The sequence below is a fragment of the Tachypleus tridentatus genome, chromosome 11, assembly GCF_004210375.1.
Source record: "Tachypleus tridentatus isolate NWPU-2018 chromosome 11, ASM421037v1, whole genome shotgun sequence".
Lineage (NCBI taxonomy): Eukaryota > Metazoa > Arthropoda > Merostomata > Xiphosura > Limulidae > Tachypleus > Tachypleus tridentatus.
In genome coordinates this window covers 59,272,145-59,280,337 of record NC_134835.1, presented here as the reverse complement: position 1 = coordinate 59,280,337, position 8,193 = coordinate 59,272,145, and positions in this window count along the sequence as shown.

Below are 8,193 nucleotides of genomic sequence, written 5' to 3'. Positions count from 1 at the left end.
TGTCATCTTGTTCGGATAGAAAACTAGTCTTGTATGTCAAGTATTTGAAAGTATCTATTTCATTAAATTATTTATTTTTTCAGAGCGATTAATACGTAACATTCTAGATATTTTGTGGGTAATTACTATAAGTTGTTGAGTGATTTGTGGATATCAAAAATAACACGTTGTTAAATTTTGTTGGATATTAATTGTTACAATGCGCTGAAAGTTTATGTATGTATGTTAAAACAATCTGTATACTTATCTAAATAAATCATCGTCTGTTTAAATTTAAGCACAAAGTTACACAATAGACTATCTCTGTTCTGTCCACCATAGGTAGCGAAACCCAGTTTTAAGCGGTGAAACTCTGGAAACATATCGCTGGGGCCATTTAAGAACACGTTTAGTATTAATTGTTTGATAATTATTATGCCAACAATTTAACTTTTTTGACTAATAGTTAATTAAGTACAATGATAGTAAGCTCTAAAAGCTGGTGATACTTTGAACGACAAGTAATTAACATTTGTTTTAATTAAATATCATGTTAGTGGCTTCTGATGCTTTTCTACAAAGTTTCTTTCGATGAGGATTCAATATGGATTTTAAAACAGAAGTGTATAAAAAATGATGTCTTTTGTCTGTCACAATGCATCTTTCAGAAGACGTTTCGTTTGGTTTGTTTTAAATTTCGCGCAGAGCTACTCGACGGCTATCTGCACTAGCTGTCCCTAATTTAGGCAGTGTAAAACTAGAAGGAAGGCAGCTAGTCATCATCACCCATCACCGACTCTTGGGTTAATCTTTTACCAACGAATAGTGAGATTGACCTTAACATTATAACGTTCCCACGGCTGAAAGGGCAAGCATGTTTGGAATAATTTTTGTTTAATATAAGATCTCGCCAGATGGATAGCCAGAAGTCGATTTAAAACGCTATTTTATAAGCACTAGGGAAAATTCAGCTTACAATGCTGAACTCTGAAATGTGGCAAAGCAATGGAACTAGTTGCTCTAGTATTCGTAATAATAATTATGCCCCTAAAACATATGTCCGACAACGGTCAGTTGCGAACTCTCTCTATATTAACCTGAAGATGACCTAAGAAGGTCTGAACGTTGTTTTCTGCTTTATTAGTTAAAGCATTAACACCCATAACAGTTGTTCTGAGATACAATAACTATGATAGCTGTCGTTGCTAAACACAATTAATCTGACGCTCCGTACTACAAATAAATAGTGCTTCAGTTACCCCACTGAACTTCATCGAACTTGGTTTAACCAGTTTTTCATAACTAAAAAGAAATATATAAAGAATCGAAAGTGCCATGGAGTTTGGTGTAAGGAACTTCGGTTTGAACTAAAAGAGCTAAGAAAGCAGCTGGGGTTTGGTCAGCCCCAAGTGATTACAACACTGTAAGTCATTAAAGAATTATTAAAGTGAGTGACCGCCATTTTCCTTCAGCGATATGGAGACAGGAGGGCCTCCTATAGTTATGAAACACTGTGATCAAAACAAGTGTACAATATCAAAATGAAAGAGACTTATTCGGCATGTTTTTTTGAAAAATGTTTATAGAAAATCGGAGCTCAGCATAAGGAAAGAATAAGACTAAGAGATGTGAGAAAAACAGAATAAACTAAGAGATAGGCGAAGGAAGAAGTAATATGCTGCCAGTAAGAAATAAAACCTAGTATAAAAATGCCGCAATAAGTAACAGTATTTTAGTATGAGTTAATTTCTAAAAGATATAAACACAGTTTTAATCAGGTTGAAAAGAAAGCCAATTCCTAACATAAGATTATCACAAAAAACGGTGTGAAAGTAGCCTACAACATATAAGTGTTAGAAGTGTGGGTCCATGACGGGTAGTTAAATCTAATGTATGAATATACAGAAGAGTAATATTATTTGAATCCAAATAACATAACATATTGAGAATGCTGCAGTATAGTTTTCTTGCAATACTCTCATGTGAAGCTAGAAAATAGAAGTTAAAAGGAAACGTGGTTATAAAATCAGTTATGTAATAACGTATGTATACGAACGTAATTCATTTTATTTGTTAGGATAGCGTGTAAATAGCCAAGATTGTTTCTCCAAACTGAACTTTCTGTCGAAAGGAAGAAGAAACGTTTTGGAATCTCTTGGAAAAATCACAAATGTGTATTGTATTAAAAATATAAATGCCAAATAATTAACTTCGAGCTAAGCCTGACATGTCCAGACGCACGCTCGACTCCCGATCGTCGGTTTTGAAACCCCAACTAAACGTGTCTTGGGGTGCTATAACGTGACGGATAAAGAATAGCCCAATAAATGGCGGTGAGTGATGATGATCATCTGGTTTCTCTCTAGTCTTTTACTGCTAAATTACGGACGGCTAGCGTAGATAGCCTAGTGTAGCTTTGCACGAAAACCAGACAAACAGGCTTTGAGTTAAATGAAATTAATGACAGACCATCAAATTGTGGTTGATGGAAGCTTAAAGCAAATTTGAGAGATAATTAGTGACCTTAGGTCATAACAAAGACTTCAATGGACTCATGAGAACAATAGCTCTTATGCAATACCTGTGATCCCAGTTTGGGATATTGAGTGAATGATAATTAGAAATAACATCTAAAAATTATGAATTAGAGCTTTGTAGAATCTGGTGTAAGCCATATTGTGTGGGAGGATTTATAAAGTTCGTAGCCTACACGAGACACGAGCCAACAATCAGCCTTGCCATTTTACTCCACCAACGAAAATCATTCTTTAACTTTTAGCGAATAGAGATTTGATTTTGTACTTCATCCTCTAAAGGCGGGTTAAATTGTCAATTTGAACTTATAAAATGTAGAATAATTAGACGCTGAGATAATATTTCAGGAATATAAAGTTTCTTTCTTTAATATTCATCTTAGTTGTGAAATGTTTAGTGCTGTTTAGTAAATTTTGAAGAATGTTTATTGGTGTTAATAAATGTTGTATATTTGTTGTTTAAAATTCTCTTACTCATTTTTGTTGTCACATAAACATCCTTGAATAATTGTTTCTCACATATAGTGCCCGTTATACAACAGGGTTCGACACCAGACAGACAGATTGAGTGGGAACTTAGCTCCTTTTGCATATAGTTACATATTATTATATCGAATTAAAGCTAGAAATATTGTAGGCATAATAAACTGAATTTGAAACTATTTTAAACTTTTAAGTACACCTAATCTAGAGACATAAATAACATACGCTTCGTACTTATAGGCTATTACATATTTAGTTAATAATATACTTCTACGTATTTATTGAAGAAAACATAAACAACTTTGTAAATGGCTGATCAACATTTTTGCATCTGTTAAAATATAAATTAATACTAATTATAGAACTCAAATTATCTCATTATGATATGAATGACAATGATAAATTAAGAACAAAAATATTTTAATGCTTGCTTAAATATCGTAATCTTCATAGGAATCTATCTAAGAAACAGTTCTGTGTAAACTAGTTAAATAAATTTAAAATTTGTTGACGTGAAAATTTATAACAACATTTAAAAAAAATCTGTAATAATTTAAATCCACACCATGAAAAATGGTATCTTTTATGTGTTTCAAACTACACTGTTTTTTATCACCATATTCGTTCCCAATTCAGGATATCTCTTTAAGTGACGTTTTAACTTAAATGTATATATCAGAGAATTTATGCTTGTCAAGTATCATGAATAATATATTAAAGTACTGTTTCTCTTGCTTGTTTTCGTTTGCAAGTCTTCAACGTTCTGGTATTGACAAATATTTTGTACTTTCCTTTATTGTTAAATAAAGTTCTTTCAGCTGCAAATGTGGCACCACATGTAATACATCGGTCTATTTTGAAACTTAGAAACATGTTGAAACATAATCTCATGCATTTCAATTGCTAAAATATACATCTGTGACTAGTTAACTCTCAGTTCAAATAACTGAAAGATATTTACAGGATTTCGTATGTTTTACTGCACACCAAATTTAATTAGTTTGGTTCACAAACAATCTTTAATCGAACTCGGAATATCTAGATTTTAAGTCAAGTCACGATAAGGTTTGTTTATAGTTTTCAGTTTATTTGTCGGTAATGACACTAAGGTGATATCAGCGATATTACTAATATTTTACAAACTGAATGCTATACCTGATCTCCTTGTTTAACTAAAAAATAAAAAAGTCCATATGTTCAAAAATATTGTTGATTTGATTTATTTTTATTATTTCGGATGTAGAACGTAAGTGTGTGTAAATTGAAAGTATCTCACAAATTATTATACATTTTATATCCAATAACTACAGCTGAAATGTCTAAGGTATCGGAGGTTTACTCGGTTTCTAATTAATCTGATATATACCTTAATATTTGTAATCGCTATGGAGAAGTGAATTTAATGTTTCAATATTGAAACCTATGTTGCTTTGTTCAAATACTGAACACTCGTTGTTAAGCTGAACCATATCATAAAGTAACGTTGTTGAAGTAACGTGCACTGTATAGTAAAATAAAAGTAAATATTTTATCAGAATGCTTTTGATTGAGAAGTCGATGGATATTTTGTGTGCACAGCAGACAAAATAACATAAGATCGCAGAGAATATACCAATGGAATAGTGGCTTAGTGTACTGCGTAGTTTGGTTTATAAATAACCGAATGTTAGTTTTGAGCGATGGACATGTTTGAGTTGATAATTGTAATTGCTAATTTAAATTTTAAAGAGACTGTATTCACAATATTATCATAAATAGACTAAAAAACTGACTTTTTTAGCAACTCAATCAAAGATCCTTAAAATATTGTGTAGTTCTGTGTGTTTCAGTCAAGCATTTTAAACAGCAATTAATATTAATGAATTTCATTACATGACCCATATATATGAATATTTCATAAAATTCAATAGTATGTTAAATAATGAATATTTTTATTGAACTTTAGAAAATTACAACACGAAGATCAAAAGGTTTTGTTACATAATCCCCACATCTAAAAATTATTTTGAAGATAATAGGTAAAAGGAAGTCCTGAAAGTGTACTCTCTTTCTCTTTATATATATACACAAAATTCAACGTACCCTAGTGACATAGCGTTGTTTGCGGACTCACATAGCTAGAAACCGGACTTAGATACCCGTGGTGGGCAGACCACAAATAGCCCATTGTGTAGCTTTGTGATTAATTCTAAACAAACAAAATCCACAGAAAGGATTGCGTAAGAAACAGCAATTCCAAACTCGTGCCTAATGTTATTCTATTAAACAAAAGTCAAGGCCAAACAAAAATCAAATAAAAATGCTGCACAAGTCAAAAGGATCCCCAGAGTACAAACTATAATATGGGGTATAAAATGAACCATAGGATTTGGAGGTGACTCCCACACTGCGGAGGTGATACATCGTTATCAGTCTTAACCTCCGTTCACCAGTCTCACCCCCAAGTGGTAAAATCTTATTCTTTTTTTCTTTAAATTAAATTATTGATTTTGCTTATTTTATTTATTTTCATTCTTTTCCTTTTCTTTATTCGAAGAGCAATCATTTTCTCAAAACTGTCTGCAGTTAGTGAAAAACGATATAGATGTAGGACTTAAGGGCTTTAGGACCCACATCTCCCTCTCCTAATTTTTTCTTCTTTGGATTATTGTTATGCATTATTTCATGTGAGACTGTCAAAAGGATATTAAAACTGATAGACGGTTTATCTCGACTGCAATGTGGTTCCTCCTTTCGCAGTCACCTCCAAAATCTAAGGTAAATTTTATATCCCAGATTATAGCCTGTACTCTGGGGATCATTATGCAGCATTTTTATTTGATTTTTGGGGCTTGTATTTGTTTATTAGATTATGTCATATATATGTCTTTATATATTATCATGGTTTTAAATATGAGTGGATTGAGGATTCTTCCACATTAGATGTCTGTGATTTGTTGGCGATAAATCATTAAATGTCAACAATAAACGAACAGAACACAATCTACTTGCTTTATAATAATATATTCAAAATAAGTCGAACGTATATATTTAAAAACGGCTAGAATGGGTAAAGAAAGCGCTAATAGAAGAGTGAACAACGTTTCGACATTCTTCGGTCATCGTTGAGTTCAAAAGGTTCACGATGACCGAAGAAGGTCGAAACTTTGTTCGCTTCTCTATTAGTGTTTTCTGTACCAATACCGGCCGTTTTTAAATATATAATTTCCTCTACAAATGAGTTTTCTTGTCATCACGAAGTCAAACGTATGTAAAAGTTCCCTTCTGGTACAGCGGTAAGTCTACAGATTTACAACGCTAAAATCAAGGGTTCGATTCAGTAGATAATAACCCGATGCGGCTTTGCTATAAGAAAACCACCACCGTGTGTTAAAATCAAATATTTACGCTATAGGATATCGCAAGTTTATCTAAATTTTTAAATAATTCTCTTTGCCTTGTCAACAGTCTACACAGTTAGAATCTAATTAACAAAGGAATTATTTTTCTTTATCTTTTTTCTCAAAAGACAAATCAGTGAATAATTCATCTACGTTAACCCGTTATTAAACGTTATTATTGTTTTCTTTTCGTCAAAGTCTACACAAGAGGGTTCAATTATTTTAAAACACATTTTGAGAAGAAAAATATTCTCTTATTCTCTATTAAACTGTAAAACTCATTTTAAGATATTACATGTTATTGTTAATTACTCACAATCTGGCTAACTTCACGTTTTCAATTTTTTCTGAGTAAACTTGTACTTGTATTGTTTTCGCAATTATTTGTATTTTGTTCACTGAGGCTTCGAATTTTCTATAAGCTACATTTATGGTAACGAGAAAAATACGCAGGGTTCGAGGAACTTGAAGTCAACAATACAACAGCAATTAAACTACAAACACACAATGTACGTCTTCGTATTTACAACACTAAAAATCAGGGTTTCGATTCCCCTCGGTAGACTCAGCAGATAGCCCAATGTTACTTTGCTATAAGAAAACACACATACAAAAGGAACGATTTTTACTAAACTTGTCATAAATATCGCCTTTAAAATAATTACTTCTAACTTTGTTGTTATGATAAGTAAATAATCATTAAATATTAAATCACCAAATAACCTGAATAATAGCTATTAATCCAAATATTCTTGTATCTTTATTTTTAATATAAAGGTTTTGGTTTGTTTTGAATTTTGCGCAAAGTTACACGAGAGCTATATGCTCTAGCTGTTCCAAATTTAGCAGTGTGAGACTGGAGAGAAGGCAGCTAGTCATCACCATCCACCTCCAACTCTTGGCCTACTCTTTTACCAACGAATAGTAGGATTGACCGTACATTATAACGCTCCATGGCTGAAAGGGCGAGCATGTTTGGTGTGTCGTGGATTCGAACCCGAGATCCTCGGATAATGAGTCTAGTATCTTAACCACCTGGTTATGCCAGGTAGATGCAAAGTTATTCTTAGTGATAAAAATTATAAATGATTTAAAGACTATTGCTAACAAAAGCATTCTCAAAGTGTTTGTCTTAAAATTAAATAATGTTACTAAATTATATTTTAAAATTCCTAAACAATCTCAAGAACGGAAATATTTAAGAATTTATTTAGGAAACTAATGTCACAAAATTTTAATGTGTGTTAAATATTCAAGCATGTAGTATCCTGTCTTGTGTTTTACATGCACAACACTGTAAAATATTATATTAGTAGGTAAAGATGGAGTAGACAAGAAATGTTAGAGTAACAGTACGTAAAGTTTAATCCTGAAGGAGAATTGTAAACTTAAGAATTCAACAAAACAACTGCCGAAAGAAATCAACCCAAATTCCAATTTATCTGGTCTAGCTAGTTGAAATATATATACAAATTATTTAGAAGATTATATAAGAAACATTCATAATTCATTTCAAAGCAAGGATATCACTTGATGAAAACTTAAAATCTCCCTACCAGTTGATTTACGCAGTAATGAAAAAAAATCTTAAATAAAAAGTATAATAATTAACAGAATGACAAATCAGGAGCGTAGAAAATGAATGAGGGGGATATTTCGTAACAAGTAGACTAATAGTTTCTAAAATAATTCCATAGGCCCTGTAAAAAACTGAAGCATTTGATATCAGTTGCATAAAAAAAAATAAATTCACACCAAGAATGCCTCGTTGAACGTGAATGTAGACAACATTAAAACTCTTTTATGAAAATGCTGGA